General features: G+C 36.8%; 1 protein-coding gene across 14 annotated transcripts in view; it reads right to left on the reverse strand.

Annotated features, from left to right (window-relative positions):
* The window catches only part of BAZ2B (bromodomain adjacent to zinc finger domain 2B), a 329,956-nt gene that overhangs the window by 235,231 nt on the left and 67,214 nt on the right, over positions 1-27,511 (reverse strand). For 12 of the 14 annotated variants that reach the window (XM_005676091.3, XM_018063517.1, XM_005676089.3 and 9 more), the window contains exon 2: positions 11,118-11,160. The gene's annotated coding sequence lies outside the window, so the exon portion shown is untranslated. Of the gene's footprint in view, positions 1-11,117; positions 11,161-12,939; positions 12,969-27,511 lie in introns of all 14 variants that reach the window. The other 2 variants (XM_018063473.1, XM_018063442.1) reach the window with 1 other exon arrangement.

Below are 27,511 nucleotides of genomic sequence, written 5' to 3' on the forward strand. Positions count from 1 at the left end.
GATGATTGCTTCTTTGCAGAAAAACAATGACCAACCTTGACCATGTATAGAAAAGCACAGACATTACTCTGCTGACAAAGGTTCATATAGTCAAGACTATGGTTTTCCCAGTGCTTACGTACAGTTGTGAGACCTGGACCATAAAGAAAGGAGAACACCAAAGAATTGATGCCTTCAAACTGTGGTGCTGGAGAAGACTCTTCAGAGTCCCTTGGAGAGCAAGAACAACCAGTCAATTTTAAGGAAGATCAATCCTGAATATTCACTGGAAGGTCTGAAGCTAAAGCTGGAGCTCCAGTATTTTGGTCATCTGATGTGAACAGATGACTCATTGGAAAAGTCCCTGATTCTGGGAAAGACTGAGGGTAGAAGGAGAAGAGGACATCAGAGGATGAGATGGCGGGATGACATCACCAAAACAATGAACATGAACTCAGGCAAACTGCAGGAGATGGTGAGAGACAGGGAGGCCTGGTGTGCAGCAGTTAATGGAATTGCCAAAAGTCAGACACAACTGGGAGACTGAACAACAATAAATGGATGTAATACAGTAAGAATTTTTCTATTTCCATTTATATCAAAAATCTTTTCTCCTCTTCAGTTTTTCCTTTGTGTATTAGTAGAAAAAGAATGAAAGAGTCAAATATCATAATCCCATAACTCAGTCTGTAACATACTTCTGTTCATCTCTATATCAGTTTCTGTAGACTCTATTTGTATTTTATCTACTCCATGACAAACATTTCAACAAATGTATATCTCACAGGAGATCTGTGCACTGGTGTTCTAGAAGGTGTAAAAGGAAAAGAATGTATTAGTCAGATTAACTTTCAAGTCACTTTAATTCAGAAAATATTTACCTAGTAGTCTAGGTGCTAGACTCTTTGCTGATTACAATTAAAAATACCAAACCAAATTAGAAAATTATTTTTCTTTTATATTCTCTCATGCATATAATAAGGTTACTGTTTCTTTTATTTTTAGGAAGATCTATGAAATAGTAGCTGATTCAGAATTTTTACATAAGAAATAATCTTTAATCCAAGTAATCAGGGCTTCCCTGATAGCTCAACTGGTAAAGAATCTGCCTGCCATGTGGGAGACCTGGGTTCGATCCCTGGGTTGGGAAGATCCCCTGGAGAAGGGAAAGGCTACTCACTCCAGTATTCCGGCCTGGAGAATGCCATGGACTCTGTAGTCCATGGGCTCGCAGAGTTGGACACAACTGAGCAACTTTTCACTTTCACTTTCTATCTTTAATTCAAATGAGTATGTAACATTGTACATTTTCACTTGTTGAAAGAAGTTCAGTAGGGTCTCTGCAACAGGTATCATTTCTATCTACAGGCACTAATACTAAGAACACCATGCATACTATTGGCTCCTTTAATGTTAAAACTGCAACTTTTTGGTGAGATGCAATAGGAGTAAATGGAGGTTTCTTTTACTCAAATACACAATAGCAATAGAAAATTGATCTGTATAAAGTAATTTAAATGGCTGCTATATACTAACTTTGAAGACATATTCACAATTCAGACTGTAGAAAACAAAATGTTTAAGACAGTTTATGATTTTAAGATGGTAGATTTTTAAATTTAATGTTTTAGATGTATTCATTGTCATAAAATATGGAAATTCTTTATTTCCATAAATTCTGGCTCGATAACTGTTATTATATTTTATCAAAGATATTTTAAATTTGGCTATAACTCTTTTTGGTATTAGAAAAGAAGAAAAATAAAAGTCATAATAATACATAGCAGCTGCTGCTGTTGCTGCTAAGTCACTTCAGGCGCGTCCAACTCTGTGCGACCCCATAGATGGCAGCCCACCAGGTTCTCATCCCTGGGATTCTCCAGGCAAGAACACTGGAGTGGGTTGCCATTGCCTTCTCCAATGCGTGAAGGTGAAAGGGAAGTTGCTCAGTCGTGTCCGACTCCTAGCAACCCCACAGACTGCAGCCCACCAGGCTCCTCTGTCCATGAGATTCTCCAGGCAAGAGTACTGGAGTGGGGTGCCATCACCTTCTCCAGTACATAGCAGACTTGTTCTTAAATGTCTGATTTTCCAAATAATGACTTAACTAGCACACTGGGAAAGACAGCTTTACCCTTCTGACTCTAAGTTAATTACCTGTAAATGCAATACTATGTCTTGTAAATTTGTCAAAGGCTCAAGTAGAGATCATCTAGTATCTTAAAGAATGAATAAATAGTTTTGTTCTTCCCTCCTAAATGCTTTGTATAAAAATATATTTATTTTAAAAATATTTAATGGGGTGAAATGTCCTATAGATATCAATTAGGTCTAACTGATCTAATGTATCATTTAAAGTTTGCATTTCTCTGTTAATTTTCTGTTTAGTTGATCTGTCCATAGGTGTGAGTGGGGTATTAAAGTCTCCCACTATTACTGTGTTATTGTTGATTTCCCCTTTCATACTTGTTAGCATTTGTCTTACATATTGCAGTGCTCCTATATTGGGTGCATATATATTTATAATTGTTATATCTTCTTCTTGGATTGATCCTTTGATCATTATGTAGTGGCCTTCTTTGTCTCTTTTCACAGCCTTTGTTTTAAAGTCTATTTTATCGGATATGAGTATTGCCACTCCTGCTTTCTTTTGGTCTCTATTTGCATGGTATATCTTTTTCCAGCCCTTCACTTTCAGTCTGTATGTGTCCCTTGTTTTGAGGTGGGTCTCTTGTAAGCAGCATATAGAGGGGTCTTGTTTTTGTATCCATTCGGCCAGTCTTTGCCTTTTGGTTGGGGCGTTCAACCCATTTACATTTAAGGTAATTATTGATAAGTATGATCCCGTTACCATTTACTTTATTGTTTTGGGTTCGGGTTTATACACCCTTTTCGTGTTTCCTGTCTAGAGAATATCCTTTAGAATTTGTTGGAGAGCTGGTTTGGTGGTGCTGAATTCTCTCAGCTTTGAAGCAACTGACAAACAACTAATCTCAAAAATGTACAAGCAACTTATGCAGCTCAATTCCAGAAAAATAAACGACCCAATCAAAAAATGGGCCAAAGAACTAAATAGACATTTCTCCAAAGAAGACATATGGATGGCTAACAAACACATGAAAAGATGCTCAACATCACTCATTATTAGAGAAATGCAAATCAAAACCACAATGAGGTACCACTTCACACCAGTGAGAATGGCTGCGATCCAAAAATCTGCAAGCAATAAATGCTGGAGAGGGTGTGGAGAAAAGGGAACCCTCCTACACTGTTGGTGGGAATGCAAACTAGTACAGCCACTATGCAGAACAGTGTGGATTATGACCCAGCAATCCCACTGCTGGGCATACACACCGAGGAAACCAGAATTGAAAGAGACACATGTACCCCAATGTTCATCGCAGCACTGTTTATAATAGCCAGGACATGGAAACAACCTAGATGTCCATCAGCAGATGAATGGATAAGAAAGCTGTGGTACATATACACAATGGAGTATTACTCAGCCGTTAAAAAGAATTCATTTGAATCAGTTCTGATGAGATGGATGAAACTGGAGCCGATTATACAGAGTGAAGTAAGCCAGAAAGAAAAATACCAATACAGTATACTAACACATATATATGGAATTTAGAAAGATGGCAATGACGACCCTGTATGCAAGACAGGAAAAAAGACACAGCTGTGTATAATGGACTTTTGGACTCAGAGGGAGAGGGAGAGGTTGGGATGATTTGGGAGAATGGCATTCTATCATGTATACTATCATGTAAGAATTGAATCACCAGTCTATGTCTGATGCAGGATACAGCATGCGTGGGGCTGGTGCATGGGGATGACCCAGAGAGATGTTATGGGGAGGGAGGTGGGAGGGGGGTTCATGTTTGGGAACGCATGTAAGAATTAAAGATTTTAAAATTAAAAAAAGAAAATAAAAAAAAGAAAAAAATATTTAATGGGAAAAACCATGAGTAATACTAAAATTATTAACATTAGAAGAAAACTTCATTAGGTACTTCGCACTTACCAAACTTTTTGGTTTGTAAACTCCTATAAGATCTGACTTCTAGGCTCATTACTTCCTCAAATTTTACACTTCAACAATAATGAAACAAAATGGTTGAATGTCCCTGAATACATGTTATTTTCAATCTATATGCTTATTTTCTCTTTCTATATTCTCTTATAACTCATACCTAAAAACTAGACTAGATGTCTACCCTCTCTTTAAAGATTTCCCTAGTCTCCTTTCCAAGACAAAGAGAATGAATCAGTCTATTCTTCCCCTAAAATTCAAGCCATCAAAAAGTGACAACATCAGAATGGGAGAAAATAATAGTAAATGAAGCAACGGACAAAGAATTAATCTCAAAAATATACAAGCAACTCATGCAGCTCAATTCCAAAAAAATAAATGACCCAATCAAAAATGGCCCAAAGAACTCAACAGACATTTCTCCAAAGAAGACATACAGATGGCTAACAAACACATGAAAAGATGGTCGACATCACTCATTATCAGAGAAACGCAAATCAAAACCACAATAAGATACCATTACATGCCAGTCAGAATGGTTGCTATCCCAAAGTCTATAACCCATAAATGCTGGAGAGGGTGTGGAGAAAAGGGAACCCTCTTACACTGTTGGTGAAAATGCGAACTAGTACAGCCACTATGGAGAATAGTGTGGAGATTCCTTAAAAAACTGGAAATAGAACTGCCATATGACCCAGCAATCCCACCACTGGGCATATACACCAAGGAAACCAAAACTGAAAGAGACACGTGTACCCCAGTGTTCATCGCAGCATTGTTTATAATAGCCAGGACATGGAAGCAACCTAGATGTCCATCAGCAGATGAATGGATAAGAAAGTTGTGGTACATATACATAATGGAGTATTACTCAGCCATTAAAAAGAATACATTTAAATCAGTTCTAATGAGGTGGATGAAACTGGAGCCGATTATACAGAGTGAAGTAACCCAGAAAGAAAAACACCAATACAGTATACTAACACATATATATGGAATTTAGAAAGATGGTAACGATAACCCTATATGCGAGACAGCAAAAGAGACACAGATGTACAGAACAGTCTTTTGGACTCTGCGGGAGAGGGCGAGGGTGGGATGATTTCGGAGAATGGCATTGAAACATGTATATTATCTTATATAAAATGAATCACCAGGCCAGGTTTGATGCATGAGATACGGTGCTCGGGGCTGGTACACTGGGATGACCCAGAGGGATGGGATGGGGAGGGAGGTGGGAGGGGGGTTCAGGATGGGGAACACATGTACACTCGTGGTGGATTCATGTCAATGGATGGCAAAACCACTATAATATTGTAAAGTAATTAGCCTCCAATTAAAATAAATAAATTTATATCAAAAAAAGGTGACAACAGACTTCAAGGGAAATAAATGAAATATAAATAAATCAAAGACACTGAAACAATGGTGTAAACTCTGTTATATTATCTTGATGTAAATCAAGGTAAATTTTGGCTATGAGTGACAGCCCAAATCTGAGTGGCTTATAAGATAGAAGTTTATCCCATTCAAGTCAAGGGTATAAGCAAGTCAGAGTGGGCAAGGTGACATTCTGAAGTTATCAGGGACTTTCAATCTTACTGCTTTGCCTATTCTGAATTTGTGGTTTGCCCTCGTTGTTCACTTATCAGATCCATGTATCAGCAAGTATAGAGGAAAGGGGGAAACGAAGGCATACCCCTCTTCCTTTAAGGCTACTTTCCACACAAGCTGCACAAAGTCCTACTTCTTATGTATCTCTAGTTAAAACAGTCACATGACCACATTTAGCTGTAAGTGAGACTGAAAGTGATAGTTTCATTCCAGGTAGTAATAGGCTGAGAAAAGATCAGTAGATGAGGAAAACCGATGTTAGGGTACAACAATCAATCATTGCCTGGCTTGGTTATATATTATCTGAGGTAGGTACATAACTGACATTTACTAATTAACACCAATATTTCTAGTAGTGTGTATGCTATAAAAATATATAGTAATTTCTTCTAAATTTCCATTTTTAAGTTAAACATATCTATTGGTAGAGATTAATCTCTATGAAGTTTAAATAATATTCACAGTAAAATTACCAACAGGAAAAAGAAATTTCAGTAAAAACAGAAAAAGCTACTTCAATTATTATAAAAGTTGTTTTGTAACAGGTTATTAAATATGAGTCAAAATGTTAAAGAAGAATATTTAAAATAAAATATACCCATTGTATTAATAAAACTACATATAAACAAAACTGCATGTAAATGAAACTACATGAATACTCTTAGAGAAGAGAGAGGATTTGGGGAGATTTGGGAAGAAAAAAGTCCATCAGTTAGTTTATTGTATCTCTTACAAATGCTGTTGAGAGATTTTTAATCAAGTAGAGTGATCACAAAACAGAAGTAAAAGTTAGAATAAAGAAAAACCAGGTTTTGACTTTCGGCAAGTAACTTTACAGATGATGATGACTATGATAAGGGGTCAAAAGAATTCACCACTTCAGTCTGGGATTTATGCTTCTGCAGTAAGCATTTTTTTCATTTAATATTCACAACACTCCATTAAACATTATTCCACTTTAAACAGAAAAAAAACCAAACTGGAACTTAGACTATCTAACTGACTCAAGAGCAAAACAGCTATATTAAATATCAGAGCACAAATGTAAAGGTTTTTCCGACCCAGTTCCTCTTCTTAACCATTATGCAAGCCACCTAGCTTCAAACTCTTGGATGTTGGTTTTGTCATTTGTTATGTAAGGGGAATTTAGCACAACCTAAAGATCCAACCAGTCCATTCTGAAGGAGATCAGCCCTGGGATTTCTTTGGAAGGAATGATGCTAAAGCTGAAACTCCAGGACTTTGGCCACCTCATGCAAAGAGTTGACTCATTGGAAAAGACTCTGATGCTGGGAGGGATTGAGGGCAGGAGGAGAAGGGGATGACAGAGGATGAGATGGCTGGATGGCATCACTGACTTGATGGACATGAATCTGAGTGAGCTCCGGGAGTTGGTAATGGACAGGGAGGCCTGGCGTGCTGCGATTCGTGGGGTCACAAAGAGTCAGACATGACTGAGTGACTGAACCGAACTGAAACTGTTCTAAAGTTAATTCTGGTCTTTTAAAATGTTGGTATTCTAATGAGGTCTGACACCCTTCCCCCACTTCCCAAAAAATCACATAATATCAACAGATCTAATCAGCTTCTTTCGTGGATCTTATGTGAGTCAAGAGAGTTATCATTTCTATATATAAGGTAGAAAGTAAAAATCCATATATTAAAATGAATAGATGAAAAGATCATAGTGTGGAAGTCAGGTAAATTTGGATATATTCCTATTCTTCATAGTTGATGTTGCACCCCTTCTCATATCAATAAAAGAGCAAACCAAAAAGTTAAGACAGAGGAAAGGTAACTAATATTTATAAAAATCCTTTTAAATATACGCATAAATTATTTTGTGAAAATACTGAGGCACAAAGAGGCTGACTTACTAAAGGTCATACACACAGTATACATACAGTGACATCAGTACTTGCACTTGCTCTGGTTCTACAAGTTAGGCTCTTTCCTATTTAGCTTGCTTCCTATGGCTCAATTTTGGACATTCATATATTAATATCCTTGTTTCAGTTTTAATGTAAGAAAACTAAAGATAATCTTTTCTCAATGATCCGATGGAATTGAGAGTTGGAATTAGAGAGTTGGACTATGTTGGAGAAGACTCTTGAGAGTCCCTTGGACAGTTGGCAATTTTATCTCTGGTTCTTCTGCCTTTTTAAAATCCAGCTTGAACATCTGGAAGTTCACTGCAGCCATGAAATTAAAAGACACTTGCTCCTTGGAAGAAAATCTATGACCAAGCTAGACAGCATATTAAAAAGCAGAAACATCGCTTTACCAACAAAGGTCTGACCAGTCAAAGCTATGGTTTTTTCAGTAGTCATGTGTGGATGTGAGAGTTGGACTATAAAGAAAGCTGAGCACTGAAGAATTGATGCTTTTGAATTGTGGTGTTGGAGAAGACTCTTGAGAGTCCCTTGGACAGCAAGGAGATCCAACCAGTCCATTCTAAAGGAAATCAGTCCTGAATATTCATTGGAAGGACTGATGCTGGAGCTCCCATACTTTGGCCACCTAATGCGAACAACTGACTCATTGGAAAAGACCCTGATGCTGGGAAAGAATGAAGGCAGGAGGAGAAGGGGACAACAGAGGATGAGATGGTTGCATGGCATCAACTCAATGGCGATGAGTTTGAGTAAACTCCGGGAGTTGGCGATGGAGAGGGAGGCCTGGTGTGCTGCAGTCTATGATAGGGTTACAAAGAGTTGGACACGACTGAGCGATTGAACTGAACCGAACTGAAAGATACTCTGGCTTCCCAGGTGTTTCAGTGGTAAAGAATGTGCCTGCCACTGCAGGAGATAAAGGAGACACAGGTTCAATCTCTGGGTTGGGAAGAGTCCCTGCAGAAGGAAATGGCAAACCACTTCAGTGCTCTTGTCTGGGAAATCCCATGGATGGAGGAGACTGGCAGTCTACGGTCCTTGAGGGGGGACACAAAGTGTCAGACATGACTGAGTACACACACACACACACACAAAGATACTAATTTAGTTCTTTGTGGGTATTTATGATTACTGACAAAATATTTTGCTGGATACAATTAGAAAAGACATATTAAAATATGCATTTATTAAACACATATTAAAATATGCAAAATACAGGGGAATATATGTTATCAGTTACATAGGAATAATAAAAATTGAGTATTACCGAACAACTAAGGAGAGAGAATTATTTTCAATTAGGATGATTAGGGAAGGCCTCAGAGAGATGATTACATGTGTACAGGACATTCAAGAGGAGGTTTGATTTCATCAAGAGTAATAAAATCCTGAAAAAGAAAAAGAATATTCTAGGAAAAGGGAATGACATGAATGTAAGTATGGAGACAAAATGTATATTCAGGGTGGAGTATGTAGTCCACACTGTGTGGAATGTAGGGGTCTTCTTCTTGAATAATAAGATATTTGTCTGGGAAATATGTTACAGCCAAACTGAGGAGGGGTCTTGAATACCAAGTTAGAAAGTCTGGCTTTGATTATACAAGAAACGGAAAGTCACTAAACATCTTCAAGTAGAGAAACAAAAGAGCTAGAGCATGCTTTAATAAAATTAAACTGAGGACCACATATGTATGGACTTCAGTAGAATTACTGATGACCAGGAAGAAGAGATAGATCATTTAAAAGATAATGACATTTCAGTGGAATATACTGGGTTGGCCAAAGATGTTATGGAAAAACCTGAATAAACTTTTTGCTGAATGAATCCAATAACACAGAGCTTAAAAACAGAAATTCTCCTGAGTTCTGAAAATTTCTGAAGAAAAAATTATACATATAAGGTGTATATTATATAATATATAAATACTTAGTACAGCTTCAGCTCTGAAAAAATCTATAATATCCCCATTTCAACCACAATCTTATCTACCCTGGCTAGTCCTTTAATCTCTCCATTTTCTTTGAATATATCAGCCTTCCCTTGGTCTCATTTTATTCCAGTCCCATGGTCAACACTTGAACTACTCTCTCAACACTTTCAGCCTGAGTCAGTGTTGAAATCTACCCACTCTTCTTGACTTAAGGGGCTAGAGAAAGCTTCACAAACTTGACATGATGAGAAAGGGTTTCTGTTATCAGGTACTTATGAAACTCTCATATGAATACTTAGTTTTTAACTTATTTAACATTTGATAATGTTAAATCTGAACACTACCTCTCTTCCTGAAATTCTTGAATTGAAACAGTTGCAATTAAATGTTCTCTTAATATTACTCTAAAAATGTACTGCGGGTCAGCATTTTTTAATTTTAAAAAATACCTTTTTCATACGATGTCAATTTTAACTTCCTTGATTGTAAAACAAGATGCATAACAGAAGGATGCTACAGAAATATGTTAATATTTTGCTGTAAACCGTTAGGGCCATAAAGTTCTGATTAAGAAAAAACCAACAAGCAAAGAGCTACAAATCAGAGATATTTAAAATGCTCCCTTAGGAAAATGAATGAACACACCATAAAAATCTGTAGACTCAATGATGATGATAAAGCCTTTAAAAATACAATAAAAGCTCTTTCTAGACTCTAAAAAATGTTAAATTTAACAAATGAACCAGTTTTCAAAAAAATGTTAAAACATAAAGATTATATATATACAAATAAACATTTCTGATAATTACTGCTTCTAATGAACAATTAAAATAGGATTAAAGAAGCAGACTCACTGAATAAATAATATACTCAATTTTTTCCTCTGTTATTTAAAAGGCGTTTTCAAAAATGCTGTAAAATTTCATTACTGCAATTCAGATTTTATTAGTTAGAATTTTCTAATAATATAGATCAAAACCCTGGATAAAGTTTTTCTTTATGTAGCATATTTCCTTATACACAGTAGAAATTAACATTTTAAAATTAAAAAGGAAAAGTATCTGTTTCTTAAGAAAACTATCCTTTTGAACAACTCTCCATATGTGGAAGACTATACATCAATGAAAGTTTTAATAAAGAAGTTTAAGAATCCTTTCAAGAATGCTGTTTTCACAGTCAGTCGTAATATGTGACTGCAGTCCTAAGTAATTTTATTTTTATAATCTTTTTCCTAATGTGGAGTCACCTCAAATATTTTGTACCATATTTTATAAAAACAAAACTACAATGATGATTCAGGTTGTGATTATGATTCACACTGAAATATGTATATATAATTGGGCATATAATCTCAGTTATAAATTAAGGATAATTTTCATTTAAAGTGTTTTTTTTTTTAATTTTTTTTTTTTAAATTTTAAAATCTTTAATTCTTACATGCGTTCCCAAACATGAACCTCCCTCCCACCTCCCTCCCTATAACATCTAAAGAACTATTTAAATAAACTATAGAGTGTGAGATGTGAATTATTAAAGGTAAATATTCAATTGGCTGTTGAAAGAAAGAGTAACAATTAAAAATTATAAATATTTTCTAACTTAATTCTCATTCTCAGAGAAAACGAAACATCTTTAAGAGTTTAATTATCATTTTAGTCTTACTGTGATCAGTGTGGTCAATCTTGTGACATCACTGTTGAGAAATCTGTAAGAGGAAAACAGAAATACATTCAGCTGAATCATACTTGAGTAAGTAGTTTCAAAAACTAAAAACTTTGTTTAGAATATTTGTCTGTCATGATGCCATAGGTATTCTAAAATTATCAGGAAAAGTACAATTCAGTTCAGCTCAGTTCAGTCACTCAGTTGTGTCCAACTCTTTGAGACCCCATGAATCGCAGCATACCAGGCCTCCCTGTCCATCACCAACTCCTGGAGTTCACTCAGATTCACATCCATCAAGTCAGTGATGCCATCCAGCCATCTCATCCTCTGTCATCCCCTTCTCCTCCTGCCCCCAATTCCTCCCAGCATCAGAGTCTTTTCCAATGAGTCAACTCTTCGCATGAGGTGGCCAAAGTATTGGAGTTTCAGCTTTAGCATCATTCCTTCCAAAGAAATCCCAGGGCTGATCTCCTTCAGAATGGATTGGCTGGATCTCCTTGCAGTCCAAGGGACTCTCAACAGTCTTCTCCAACACCACAGTTGAAAAGCATCAACTCTTTGGCGCTCAGCCTTCTTCACAGTCCAACTCTCACATCCATACATGACTACTGGAAAAACCATAGCCTCAACTAGATGGACCTTAGTCGGCAAAGTAATTGGCATGACACAAATAAGCATAAAACACCTAGAGTTTATTTATAGGCCATTATTTCTTATTAGCATGGCAAATTATATTTCATTGGTAATCAACAACACCCCAGAGTAAACATATTAGTAAATAAACAATAGGTCACTCAGGTTAGTTTTATTTGTGTTCAAATATTTACTAAGAAGAGAATCACAATGTCTTATACTGTAAAACAAATGACAGATACGTATCCTTTTTTTTCTATGATTAGATCAGCTGCTCAGTCTATGCCCAAAACATGATCTACTACTTATTATCAATCAACAGGAGAAACTGCATTGCAGGCAGATTGTTTACCAGATGAGTTACCAGGGAAGCTTAAGAATACTGGAGTTGATAGCCCAGTATCCCTTCTCCAGGGGTCTTCCTGATCCAGGAGTTGAATTGGCCTCTCCAGTACTTCAAGCAGATTCTTTACCAGCTGAGCTACCAGGGAAGTAATTTAAGGTGAGCTTTTAAATGTTTAGTGTTTAAAAGTAACACAACATTAATGGTGTTTTAAGATTCATAATTAGCTTTCATTACTATTTCATTCCCTCATAAGAATTCCTTCAAAGTGGGAAAGAGGTATTTCTCATTATACACTCAGGAAAACAGACGCTGGAGAGGATACACGACTTGCCCAAGCACACAGAACTGAGTTTCCCTTGATTCCTTTTTCTGTCTCACACCTCCCACCCAATCCATCCTGCCAACCATTCTTCCTCATTCTGTCCTTATTACTGCTCTCTACCTCACTAGTTCAAGATATTGCTCTCCTATATCACTATTCTAGTCTACTGTCCTTAACTCAGTGACAAATGTATCAGCTCACATCACTCCCTCACTCAAAACTGTCCAATGGCTTTTCCATCAATTAGGATATAATCTGTAATACCTACCATGGCCTATTAGTCTCTCTGTCACCTGGTTTCCTGACTACAACTTCTGTCACTCTCTCCTCACTATGTTCCAGTCACAATGACCTTTTTGATATTCCCCAAATATACCAAACCTGTCCCTCTTCAGGGCCTTGACATTTGCTCTTCTCTCAGCCTGGAGCAATTGTTCCCTGTATCTTTACAGGACTGGCTTTCTTACTTCATTCAGTCTGATTAAAAATGTCAGTTCCTCAGAGAAGCCTTCTCTTACCATCAGAGACTGTTTTTCAGCTGCCAGCTCTGTAAGAGAAGATCATGGGAACACTAGTATAATAGTTGGAACCCAACAACTACTCAAGAAAGAGCTGCTGAATGAATGACTGAACAATTACTTGTTGATTTCTTACTGCATCTAGCACTATGCCCAGAGGGACATATAAATGAAAATGCTTACAATTTCTATTTAAGAAAAATATGCCATAACAACTTTGTATGCATTTTTAAAAATCACTGCAGGGAGAATTTGGGAAGTTCAAAAAAAAATGGGCAAAGCAGAAAGTGGTGTGAAAGTGGGTACAATGAGTTACAGGTGTGACATAATGACGGTCTGGACAGTGAAGATGAGTACAGACAGAATGCGAAACCCAAGCAACATCTTACATGGAGAAATAAGAGGAATTCACGCTAAACTAAGTACAGGAACAAGGACATCAGAGAATGAAAGATTATTGGGGATACAATGAAAGAAACCTGCAGTGGTGGAGTAGAGTGACTTTCATGTTGGACAATAAATAAACCCAATGTTACCAAAGGCTATTCAAATGGAGACAATTCTCAACAATAGGTAGAAATTGTGACTTAGAATAGTCCAAGATTTAAAAAATGAGTCATATAAAAAAGTACAATTCAAGTCAAGAGAGTGGATGAGTTCACCAAGGAAATGAATATAAAGTTAAGACAGACCATTAAGCAGAATTTGGGGAATACTTATAAACAAGGCTTGAGCTTCCCTCGTAGCGCAACTGGTAAAGAATCCACCTATAATGCAGGAGACCCTGGTTTGATTCCTGGATCGGGAAGATCTCCAGGAGAAGGGATAGGCTACCCACTCCAGTATTCTGGGGCTTCCCTGGTGGCTGAGATGGTAAAGAATCTACCTGCAAAGCGAGAGACCTGGGTTCAATCCCTGGGTTGGGAAGATCCCCTGGAGGAGGGCATGGCAATCCACTCCAGTATTCTTGCCTGAGAATCTCCATGGACAGAGGAGCCTGGTGGGCTGCAGTCCATGGGGTTCCAAAGAGTTGGACACGACTGAGCGACTAAGCATGCATAAGTAAAGTTCATAGGAAGCAAGAGAGGTGAAAATGTCTTGTGTTTTGTTATTTTTTAAGTTCAAGAAATAGAGAAACGAAAAATACACTGAAGGCAAAAGAGGAAAGATTATCAAGATGGAGAACATGTTAATTTTAAATTATGCATGGATGGATAAGAGAATATAAGACAGGAAATTAATTCTCTCTGAACTACCCATGCTCCCACCATATCAAATCAGATCAGAAGCATATAGATGGAACACTTTACTCTCTGAATCCAAAGACCTGCCTTCAGGGAACTTCTGTATGCTTTCAACTTCAATCAATACCAAAAAAAACAAGCTTGTGATGGTAAAGAGTCAACACAAAAAGTCTTATGAAAGAACCAATTATACTTTATACAAAACTCTAAATTTAAAAAGATATTAAATATTTTTAAATAGCTACATTCAAATAATATAAGTAAATAAAAAGATACATGTTCCATTTTATTATTTTGGAAAAAAACAAGATAATTAAGACTAAATATACGGTATAAAATGCTACTTGATTTAAAATCCTAGTCCTCAAAGTATAAAAACCTAGCAGAGACATTCTTTCATCATGGTAGCAATTTTTACACATAACTTACCAGGTATTTGCAAATACATGAGGAAAAAACATTTGAAATTAAAACGACACTAGAGGGTAAAGCCAGACAAAACTTCTAATAAAAACCCTGGGTGGCTTTTATAATCAAGGAAAAGGTAATTTTTTAGAAATCATCTTAACACTAGGAAATATATTCAAATTAGACATATTATAAAAAAGTAGCAATACATTTTATGAAAACATAATTCAACTAATGTATTGGTTATGTACTTTTCCCCTACAAGCCACCATTTTAGTAAATACAGAGAAAATCTCAACTATATTTACCCTCAGAAAACATCTAATAATGTTAAAGTGTGGGAAAAGAATCTTAAGTTACAATCATGTTTCCATTAATTAGGATGAAACTATTTTTCTTCTTTCTCTGCCCCCAAATGGAAAAAGTCTTTCCTTATGTAACGAATTTTAGCTTTACCTTCACTTGATAACCCTACCTTAAGTTTCAATATACAAAAAGTTAGGATATTTATCCATACCTAACTAACCCTTATTGGAGAAGGCAATGGCACCCTACTCCAGTACTCTTGCCTGGAAAACCCCATGGATGGAGGAACCTGGTGGGCTGCAGTCCATAGGGTCGCAAAGAGTCTGACGCGACTATGAGACTTCACTTTCACTTTTCACTTTCATGCACTGGAGAAGGAAATGGCAACCCACTCCCGTGTTCTTGCTTGGAGAATCCCAGGGATGGGAGAGCCTGGTGGGCTGCCGTCTATGGGGTCGCACAGAGTCGGACACGACTGAAGCAATTTAGCAGCAGTAGCAGCAGCAACTAACTCTTACGGCAAAAAGTAAAGAGGAACTAAAAAGGCTCTTGAAAGTGAAAGAGGAGAGTGAAAAAGTTGACTTAAAACTCAACATTCAGAAAACTAAGATCATGGCATTTGGTCCCATCACTTCATGGGAAATAGATGGGGAAACAGTGCAAAACAGTGTCAGACTTTATTTTGGGGGGGTCCAAAAGCACTGCAGATGGTTGCAGCCATGAAATTAAAAGATGCTTACTCCTTGGAAGAAAAGTTATGACCAACCTAGAGAGCATATTCAAAAGCAGAGACATTACTTTGCCAACAACGGTCTGTCTAGTCAAGGCTATGGTTTTCTAGTGGTCATGTATGGCTGTAAGAGTTGGACTGTGAAGAAAGCTGAGTGCCAAAGAATTGATGCTTTTGAACTATGGTGTTGGAGAAGACTCTTGAGAGTCCCTTGGACTGCAAGGAGATCCAACCAGTCCATCCTAAAGGAGATCAGTCCTGGGTGTTCATTGGAAGGACTGATGCTGAAGCTGAAACTCCAATACTTTGGTCACCTCATGCGAAGAGTTGACTCATTGGAAAAGACTCTGATGCTGGGAGGGATTGGGGGCAGGAGGAGAAGGGGACGACCCAGGATGAGATGGCTGGATGGCATCACTGACTCGATCGACGTGAGTCTGAGTGAACTCCGGGAGTTGGTGATGGACAGGGAGGCCTGGCGTGCTGCGATTCATGGGGTCGCAGAGTCGGACTCGACTGAGCGACTGAACTGAACTTACTGAAAAGATTTAAAGGAATAAATGAATTAAAAAATCTGACATTTTCTCATCCTACTCAATCTGTACACAGAAATATATGCTGCGTGTGTGCGTGCTATCGCTTCTGTCATGTCCAGCTCTAGGCTACCCCATGGACTGTAGCCCACCAGGGTTCTCTGTCCAAGGGATTCTCCAAAGCAAGAATATTGGAGTGGGTTGCCATGCCCTCCTCCAGGGGATCTTCCTGACCCAAGGATCAAACCCATATCTCTTATGTCTTCTGCATTGACAGGTGGGTTCTTTACCACTGTGTTAGTTGCTGAATCGTGTCCAACTCTGCGACTCCATGGACTGTAGCCCACCAAGTTTCTCTGTCCATGGAATTCTCCAACCAAGAATACTGGAGTGAGTTGCCATTTCTTTTTCCAGGGGATCTTCCCAACCCAGGGATTGAACCCGAGTCTCCTGCAATGCAGGCAGAGTCTTAGCACCTTCATTTAAAGTATTAGTCACTGAAATATTTAATCATTCATTTATAAATCAATTTAATGTTTTCTCTGTATTCTATGTTCTTTTCAAGGTGTGGTTATATAATAAAAATTACCTCTAAAATACATAAATGAAAAGTAATCTCATAAACCATATGCTACTTGGAGGCTATTTCAGTGTTGTAAACTTGTATTACAGCATGGAAAGTCTGTCACTATCATTCATTTTTTAGAGGATCACAACTATGCAGAATTTGGCATATGTTTCTAAGGTTAATAACAAACTTTATAAAAATCCAAACATGTTTCTATCATCATCTAGCTCTTTCAAATCCTATGCATTATTGTTCTTTTCTATTACTTGGGGAAATTATTTGGTAGGAAAAAAAATCACATACTTTGATAAGCAATACTTTGGAGGGAAATGATATTGTAAATAACAGGGATCTATAATCTGAGAAAACTGGTAAAAATGTGATCTACCACTAGTGGAACACAGTATCAATATCCATGGGATGTGGTCTCCACATCCTACAGATAAGAGAAAGTACTGTCTGTACTATGCCACTTTATATAAGAGACTTGAGCCTCCATGGATTATGATATCCATAACAAGTCCTAGAATCAATTCCCCACTGATATCATGGGACAAAGCTGTCCAATGAAACAATGCAAAATGAAAAAGTTTAATATCTGCACTGTCCAATACCTAGACCATAGCCAAATATGCCTGAGTACTCGTGATATGGTTAGTGACTTTTAAATATTAATTTAAATTTAAATATCAACATGTAGCTACTATCATATTAAACAGCATAACTAGGCATTACTGAAACTATACTAAGATCAAAGTGTAAATGATCCTTCTAAAATATTTGAAAATTTATTTTCTTTCTTTTTTTTTTGTTAGACATAACCCTCAACCATGTTGGATAGGATATGTTCCATTCAGGGACATTGCTCCAAATTTGGAGGCAAATTATCTTCAAATAACTTTCAAGTTTATGTTGAGTGGAAAAGAAGGTCTATTTTATTGCAGAATTCTTGATGAATCATATTGCCTGTAAGAGGAAATAGTCTTGGGTTTTGGAGAGCTGAGTTTTAAATCTCTTTAAATTTAAATCTAAATCAGCTGGGTAGATGCGGTTTACTTCATTTATTCATGCACTGTTATGGCTAAAACCTCAACCAAATTTAGAAAAAAAGAAATTCATTTTATTAACAATTTTAATAGTCCTGATCCTGGGAACTTCTTTTGACAACAATTATTTTCCCTCTCTTTTTATGTTTTAAGAAAAAAATATGAGCAAGCTTTAACAAAGAGACCCATGTAATATGGTATGCATGAAAGAAGTCTGCTGTCTAATCTAGAGTGGACATACAAATAGAAGATTTTATATAACATGAATAGAAGTTTTGTTAAGCAGTTTTGTCAAATTATAAAAACACAAATCAATTTAATACTTGAAAAGCAACAAAGCTCTGAAGTGATAGAAATCATTTCCTGATCTGTACAAACAGTGACTATGGTGGTGTCTGGCTAAAAGTTGTTTTCCTGACTTAGTGGGGGGAATATAGCAAAGGTAGAGAAAGGAAAGAAAGCAAGCAGCTTGAACAGACAGGACCAATTCCAAGCAGTGTTTGGAGCATAATATTCACTGAATAGGCTTTCCTATTGGTTGGTTCAGTGGGAAAGAATCTGCCTGGGAAAGTAGGTTCAGTCCCTGGGGTGGGAAGATCCCCTGCAAAAGGAAATGGCAACTCATTCCACTATTCTTGCCTAGAAAATCCCATGGACAGAGGAGCTTGCTTGAGCTTCATTCAGTCCATCACCATGGGGTCAAAAAAGAGTCAGACATGACTTAGTGACTAAGCAATAACAACAAATTCAGTGAATGCTTTCTGTCCTCAGTTTCACCTGTAAGTGTAAACAGGGTATTCAGTAAAATATTAGATGTCCGTCTTCCCTTGATATTCAGAGAAGCTGTGAAGGCTGGGGTTCCAATGATTTCTGCCACTGCACATTAACCCACGTACATTAATCCAGTCCCTCCTAGACACCAAGGGATGACTGTAATTCAATAACTGCTGTTGGAAATAACCAGAAGCCCACTATCTACTCTAAAGATACCAGGAAGTTCAAAGTGATAACACTATAGCCTCCCAAGAGCGAAGTCTGGAAATACAGCCAATGAGAGTTTCGAATTTTTATTTATTGGCTGTGCCAGGTCTTAGTTGAGCCTTGCGAACTCCTAGCTGTGGCATGTGGGATCCAGCTCTCCTACCAGGGATTGAAACCAGGCCCCCTGAGTTGGGAGCATGGAGCCATAGTCACTGGGCTGCCAGGAAAGTCCCAGTTTCTCATTTTCCACCAAACTTTGTCATATCACAACCTGAAACAAAGTGAGCTTCCCTTCTGCTCTAATTATTAAAGAAAACCAAAAGCAAAACCAAAATATGTTGTATATCTCTTCAAGGTTTTAAAGAGATGATTTACCATGGTTCTAACTTTTGTCACTCTTTCCCATACTACTTCTCTCTTCAGCTAAACAAATACTACTTTAGGTAAAACTAAACATGAACAGATGGCATTTTAAAAAGCACTTCTTGGAGAAAACTCTAGTTTGAAAAGATACACGCACCCCCATGTTCATAGCAGCATTATTTACAATGGTCAAGACATATTAGCAACCTAATGGACAGATGAATAGATAAAGATGCGGTACACACACACACAATGAAATACTACTCAGCCATAAAAAGAATGAAATAATGCAATTTGCAGCAACATAGACGGACCTAGAGATTATCACAGTAAATGAAATGAGACAGACAGAGAAAGACAAATAATATATCATATCACTTCTATGTTGAATCTAAAAAAAAAAAGGAAGCAAATGAATTTATGGAACAGAAATAGACTCAAAACAAACTTATGGTTGTGCTGTGTGAGATGTGCTAAGTCACTTCAGTTGTGTCCAGCTCTTTGCGACCCTATGGACAGTAGCCTTCCAGGTTCCTCTAACCTTGGAATTCTCCAGGAAAGAATACTAGAGTGGGTTGCCATTTCCTACTCCAGGGGATTGGGAAAGATGGGACATGGATATTTTAGGAGTTTGGGATTAACAGATACACACTACTATATATAAAACAAACAAATAACAAGGTTCTGCCATATAGCACAGGGCACTATATTCAATATCTTGTAATAATCTATAAAGGAAGACAATGTGAAAAAGAATATATATGGATACTTTGCTGTATACCAGAAACTATCACAATATTATACATCAACGATGCTTCAATAAAAATAAATATAAAATAAATCAAATTAAAAAGCATTTCTTGTATTATCAATGATTTTATATTTCTTATGAAATAAAATTACATTTATGGAGCTTCCTTGGCTGCCTAGTGGTTAAGATTTCATGCTCCCAGTGCAGGGGTCCCGGGTTCAATCCCTTGTCAAGGAACTAAGATCTTGTGTGCTGCACGATGTGACCAAAAAAGAAAAAAATTAACTTCCATTAATTACTAAAATAAAAGAAATAATTTTACTATCCTTACTACAAAAGCTATCACTCCCTCAAAATATATCATATCCTTCATGTGCAACATTTGTCCTTAATGTTCTGTGTGACTGAAACCTCTCTAAAAGGTATAATTCTCATAGGTTAACTCACAAAACTTTAAAACAACTAACATAAGCCTTATTACAATAAAGTTTAGCTAGAGCTCAAATACTGGAGATGGAAACGGCAACCCACTCCAGAAGACGGGGGAGCTTGGTGGGCTGCCGTCTATGAGGTCGCACAGAGTCAGACACGACTGAAGCGACATAGCAGCAACAGCAGCAGCAGAGCTCAAATAGTAACTTCATAATCTTGCTGATAATAAAATCCATGAAACAAAGCACAACTGGCTATTAGATTTGGTGAATTTTTTTAAGCATATATAAAGCTGGATCTTTTTCTAAAGTTTGCCACCCTGTTGTTTCAACACTAATTAATACTTCTCAAAATCTTTACTCCCTAGTTAATGGGTTTCTGCTTTAGGGCCATAAATGGGCACCCAGTAGAGAAAGAAAGTGGTAAACAGGTGTTGAAATATCTTCGAGGCTAGTATATATACAATATCCAAAAATGAACTGATCACTTGGGTGAAATAATATAATGCAGGGCTTCATTTAAGAAAAATTATATGCTGTTTTGGCTATATTTTTATTTCTCTAAGTTCTTTTTTTTTAGGGAATTCAATTCAAATTTCAGCAACAGAGAGGTAAAGTTTTTGAAGGATTACTATTAACTAAAGTAAAATACATTATTTAAAATTATGGGGAAATTTTAGTTTTTATCAAAATTAGAATCCATCTTAGTCTGGTCAACAAATGCCAAATCAAAATTTTCCACTGATAAAACTGCCTTGAAAAAAACCACCTCACTTGAGCAAGCCAGCATAGCTCTATAAAGGTTTCATATACTATAGCTAAAAGACTTAAATGAAACTATTCCATCCCAAACCCTTAAATATCCAATTCAAATTAAGGCTATGAAGACTTGGTACAGCAATTAAGCAATCTAACAACAATAAAAAAAAATATTAGATACAACCACCAAAGTTGCCATCACTAACAAATAACTAAATTTCAGATAACGTACATTTTACTCTTCTCTGTTAAAAGAACTTTGCTGTGAATACTTAGGGATATTAAGTAATCATTACTACTATTTCATTTTTTCTGAGAACTCTTAAAATGATTCCATTAAAAAGAAATCTGGTCTAATGGTGTCAACAAAATGTTACATTACCCTGGTCTACTTTTAGAATTTTGGCATACATACATAAGATAACTTAGGCAATCTCTTAGTACTTCAGTTTGCCATACCATAATTATCAACTTCATAGGGATGTTGTGAACTTTTACTTAATTGTGCTTATAAAACTTTCTGAGGTACACAGATGAAAGAGAGGTATAAGGCTCAGATGCAATTATTGCTATATACTTGATGGGGGAAAAAAAACACTTAAAAGCATTTAATAGTAACAACATGGATGAGATGGAGAACACTAGGGTAGGAAAAAGTTTGGTGATGGTGGTGGTGATAGAAAGTGCAATGAGGATGTAGAAGCAGCATATATGAACAACGCTTTGAAGGAGTTTTGCTATTAAAACTTGTAGAGAAACAGTGTTGCTTGAGGGGGATGTGGGATCTTGAAAGGTTTTGTATTAAAATAGAGGAATACTACAGTAAATTGATATGCTGATGAGAAGGATTTAGGGAAGTAAAAATGCTGATAGGGAAAATTACAAAAGCAAAATCAATGATTACTAAGCACCTAGTAAATGTATAAATCTGTTCATACTGCTGGAAATGCAAAGACAATAAATATAAGATATGAACTAATTTAATAATTCTATGGCAACTATATTAAAAATCACAGGGGAAGACACTTTCTCCTTTCTTTTACGCTCTGTCGTGTCCGACTCTTTGCGACCCCATGGACTGTAGCCCACCAGGCTCCTCTGTCCATGGGATTCTCCAGGCAAGAACGCTGGAGTGGGGTGCCATTTCCTTCTCCAGGGGATCTTCCCAACCCAAGGATCGAACCCAGGTCTCCTGCATTGCAGACAGACGCTTTAACCTCTGAGCCACCAGGGGAAGACACTACATATAATTAAATTAAAACTTTTAGAAGCAATATTATTTGTAATAGAGGCTGTCAGGCTAAAAATATGAAAGCAATGTTGACAAATTTTATGATGTGACAGCAATGTCCTTCTAAACTAAACATGTGCAGCTTCACAGGATAGAAATAATGCCATACACAGCTCCTATTTGATTATGCACACTGAGGCTTAAATAGGATCAATATTAGACAAAAAGTAAAGCCAGCGATTTCAAAACACATATCCACTATACTTTCCTTTTTCCCTCCTCTGTATTGACCCATCTCCATTTTTGGATTTCCAGCACCACTCTATTCTATTACTTATCACTCTATTCAAAACTGAAAGCACTTCATATTATCAATCAATTATACAAATGTTTATCATTTCCAAAGTTCCATTCTTTCTGCCTATTAATTGTTGTTTTTCTTCAGTCACCAAGCTATGCTCGACTCTTCACGACACCATGGATAGCAGCATGCCCGGTCTTCCTGTCCCCCACCATCTCCTGGAGTTTGTCCATTTTCCCTTGCCTCCTTAAAAAAGTTAATTTGAAAGTTATAAAGACAATTACTAATTATATATTAGTGTAAATCAATGTACATAAGTTGCTCAAACACAGTTGCATTTCAGGCTTTCTTCCCTCTAATCACAGCATCCTTTATCTCTGTATATTTTCATATTGTGACCTAGTCTAAAATATGAAGTAATATACTAATTAGGTACATAATATTCATTATAAAAATAAGAACTTGAGAATAAGAAAAGTTAAGACTGGGCCAAGAGGTTAGTTTCAAAACTGCAAGCCATAAGGCCCTGTACTCTTTGTTACTGAAGGACGGAACATAGGTCTTTCACTTTCCTGGTAACCAATGCAAAGATAAAATGACTGTCATAAACAACTTTTGTTTGTATGTATATATTATTCACAGTATTTATAAAGTGAAAAGAAATTATCTTAAAGAAAGCACAGCTCTTTTTTTTTACTGTGACCTGAGGAAAGTCATTCTATTGAGCAGTCAAAAATATTCCAGCAATAAACAAAATAATGAGTTTTCAAGGACTATTTCTTTTTTTGAGTATTTATTCATGTATTTACTTTTGGTTGTGCTGGGTCTTCGTTGCTGAGTGCTAGCTTTCTCTAGTTGCAGAGAAGAGCAGGGTCTACTCTTCACTGTGGTGTGTGGGCTTCTCACTGTGGTGCCTTCTCTTGTTGCAGAGCACAGGCTCCAGGCAGGTGGGCTCAGAATTTGTGGTGTGTGAACTCCAGGGTGCATGGGCTTCCATAGTTGTGGCACAGGGGTTTAGTAGCCACGTGTCACTGACTCGACTGTGGGCTCACACTTGTTGTGGCACATAGGTTTTAGTTGCTCTGCAGCATGTGGAATCATTCCAGATCAAGAATCAAACCCAGCTCCCCTGCACTGGCAGGTGGATCCCTATCTACTGTACCACCAGAGAAGTCCCTGAAGGGCAGTTTCTTTTTACTTCCCTCAGAGACTGGCCTTTGGCATCATACGAGAAGAGCATTTAAGCACCTAAAGCAATATGGTTCAATAATGTCACACATGAGTCTAATAAGAGATGAACTATACAGAGTGATAGTCTTCATGTGTAGGGAACAAGGTAAAAGGAAGGTTGAGAAGTGCTTGCAAACGAGACTCTCAACCAGGGCTGAACATTCTTGCAAAGGAGACGTTCAGCTAAGAATCCTCTGTTTGTTCCCGTGGGAAAAGAACATTTCTTGCACACAAGGATGTTTCTCTGATTCCTCAAAAGGAACAGACCCAGGGACAAAACGGATACTAAGTTGATAAGGAAGTTCCCCAAAACAAAGTCTTAGCTGCAGTAAATAAGTTAAGGTAAAGGTTATCTTGCCCTGCGCCTGTGCACTGTATAGTCACTAAATCATAGTGCTTGGCAACTTGCCCTGTAGATTGTTGTGCAAAAGATATAAAATAAAGCAGCTCTAAGAAGCAAGGAGTTAAAGTAAAAAGATTCAAACCACTCTGCAGTGTTGGTCTTTCATTTCGTCGCCAGCATTCATGTTTTTCTTTTCCCAAATATTAAAATTTTAGAAACCACAATGAATTTTTTGGACAGACAAAATTTACGTAACAACAAAATTTGCCATTTTAAACTATAAAATTCAGGTTTTAGTATATTCACAATCTTGTACACCCATCACCATTATTTAATTCTAGAATATTTTCATCACTCCAGAAAAGACACCATACCAATTAAGTACTCATCACCCATTTTCTTCTCCACTCTCCCTCCCAGCCTCTGGTAACCACTGATCTGTCTCTATGAATTTGCCCATTCTGGACATCTCATACAAGTGGAATCATATAATGTATGACGTTTCCTGTCGGTCTTCTTTCATTTAGCATAATGTTTTCACAGCTCATCCATATTGTGACTTATGTCAGTACTTCATTACGTTGTGTGGCTGAATAATATCCCATTATATGCACACTTTATTTATCCATTCATCAGTTAATAAACATTTTGGTTGTTTCCACCTTGGGGCTATTATAAATAACACTATGAATATTCATGTACAAGTTTTTATGTGGATATAAATTTTCAGTTCTCTTAGATATATACCTAGAAATATAAGTTGGTCATATGGTAGCTCTCTGGTTACCTTATTAATTGAAAAACTATTTTCCAAAGTAGCTGCACTATTTTTTACATTCCCACAAACAGTATATGAGACTTCCATACACTCCAACCTCGCCAACACTTATCTTTCATTGTTTTTGTCTTTTTATAGTTCTCTTAGTAGATATGAAGTATTATCTCCTTGTGTTTTGATTTGCATTTCCTGATGCTGTACACCTTTTCAAGTGCCTACTGGCATTGTATACATTCTTTAGAGAAACGTTAAAATCTTTTGCCCTGTCTTTAATTGGTTTCTTTATCATCTCTGTTGTGGAGTTCACACTATGAACACTGTTGTGTTCATAATGAAATTTTAAAGATTGTGATCTGTTGCCAGTTTTTAAAATGAGTGACAAAACATAAAAGAATATAATTTGTGAAAATGAAGATTGCAGATTAAAACTATTAACACCTGGTAGCAGAAAACACATCTTGATATTATAAGGATCTACTGTATAACATACATCAATGTCAAACTAAATCCTTTAACTGCTTGCAAATTCTCTTCCTCCTCAACATCAAATGTACTACTATGTAGTTAATAAACAGTTGATGTCCATAAAGAAGCATATTGTTTTAACATTCACAAAACCTGGCAACTGTTAAATAATCAGAAAATAAGGTGGATATTAAAACAATTTGAAAGAGTTCAAAAGAAAGTAACAAAAGAAATAGAGTTTGAAAAGTAAAAGCACATAAAACTTGCATGTTCAATGAGTTCTTATGCAGACTGAAAAGCTTAAAAAAATAAAAGTTCTCCTGGAGCTTTAAAGGCAATGTTAGTTTGATTTATCCAGCAACATTCAAAAACATGCCAATCCCTATATAACTCTGTTCTGAGTAGGTAACATTTTTCTTTAAAGTTCTAGGAACAGAATGGGCTTACCAGGTGGCATAGCAGTAAATAATTCATCTGCCAGTTCAGGAGACTCAAGTTTGATCCCTGGGTCAGAAAGATCCTCTGGAGTAGAAAATGGCAACCCACCCCAGTATTCTTGTCTGAAAACTTCCAAAGACAGAGGAGTCTGGTGGGCTACTCTGTGAAGTCACAAAGAGTCGGACATGACTGAGCACTGTGGACAGCATTATGAATAGGAAGGAATAAGTACCTTATTGATCATTAAACTAGTTAACCAGATTCAGTCACCAGTCGGAATGTATAATAAAAAGGATGGTGAAAGCAACACTTTTGAGTTACCTGATTGTGAATCTTAGGAGCTGGAATTTTAAGCAAACACTGAATTTGCTAGGAGAAGAGGAAAAGATTATGCAAAGTTGCTAAGCATCATCACTTGAATATTTTTGTTGCTGTTGTTCAGCCACTCAGTCATGTTCAACTGTTTGTGATCCCATGGACTACAGCACAGCAGGCTTCCCTGTCCTTCATCATCTCCCGGAGCTTGTTCAAATTCATGTCCATTGAGTCATGATGCCATCCAACCATTTCATCCCGTGTCATCCCCTTCTCCTGCCTTCAATCTTTCCCAGCATCAGGGTCTTTTCCAGTGAGTCAGTTCTTCACATCAGGTGGCCAAAGTATAGGAGCTTCAATGCAGCATCAGTCCTTCTAATGAATATTCAGGACTGATTTCCTTTAGGATGGACTGGTTGGATCTCCTTGCAGTCCAAGGGACTCTCAAGAGTCTTCTCCAACACCACAGTTCAAAAGTATCAATTCTTTGGCCTTCATCCTTCTTTATGGTCCAACTCTCACATCCACACATGACTACTGGAAAAATCATACATAGCTTTGACTATATGGACCTTTGTCGGTGAAGTGATGTCTCTACTATTTAAAGGGCCTAGGTTTATCATAGCTTTTCTTCCAAGGAGCAAGTGTCTTTTTAATTTTATTGCTATAGTCATCATCTGCAGTGATTTTGGAGCCCAAGAAAATAAAGTCTGTTACTATTTCCATTGTTTGCCCATCTATTTGCCATGAAGTGATGGGACTACATACCATAATCTTAGTTTTGTAAATGTTGAGTTTTAAGCCAGCTTTTTCACTTTCCTCTTTCACCTTCATCAAAAGGCTCTTTAGCCCTCAATATCTAAGTTTTATTAAATATAATTTTAATTGACTACTGTCATACTAAATAAATTTTATTATGCTATTTCCTCTTTTTTCCTTACATTAGGGTTTCTATAACCTACTCCCTAATAATATTTGGAATGCCAGGCAACATTTATCAAGTAATAATTAAATATACATCATCATAACTCATAACAAGTAAGTGGTGTCTTATATCTCTAACATATATTTGTGATATTATCAGTGATACATAATTATTACATATTAATACCATTCAGCTTTGTCCTCAAAACAATTTAAAAATATGGTTTAAATGAAAAATAGATTCTTATTCTTAAAACTGCTAGTGAATTAAAGAAACCTAAAATTGTAATATATATTTCAAATATATAGCTGCCTTTAGTTTCTAACAATTAGGAAGTTAGCTATTCAGTATGAAATGATGACTATTTTTAGAGCAATTCAGAGACTAACCACCGGCAGGCTTCCCAGGTGATGCAAGCGGTAACAA

Source organism: Capra hircus, chromosome 2 (assembly GCF_001704415.2).
Source record: "Capra hircus breed San Clemente chromosome 2, ASM170441v1, whole genome shotgun sequence".
Taxonomy (NCBI): Eukaryota; Metazoa; Chordata; class Mammalia; order Artiodactyla; family Bovidae; genus Capra; species Capra hircus.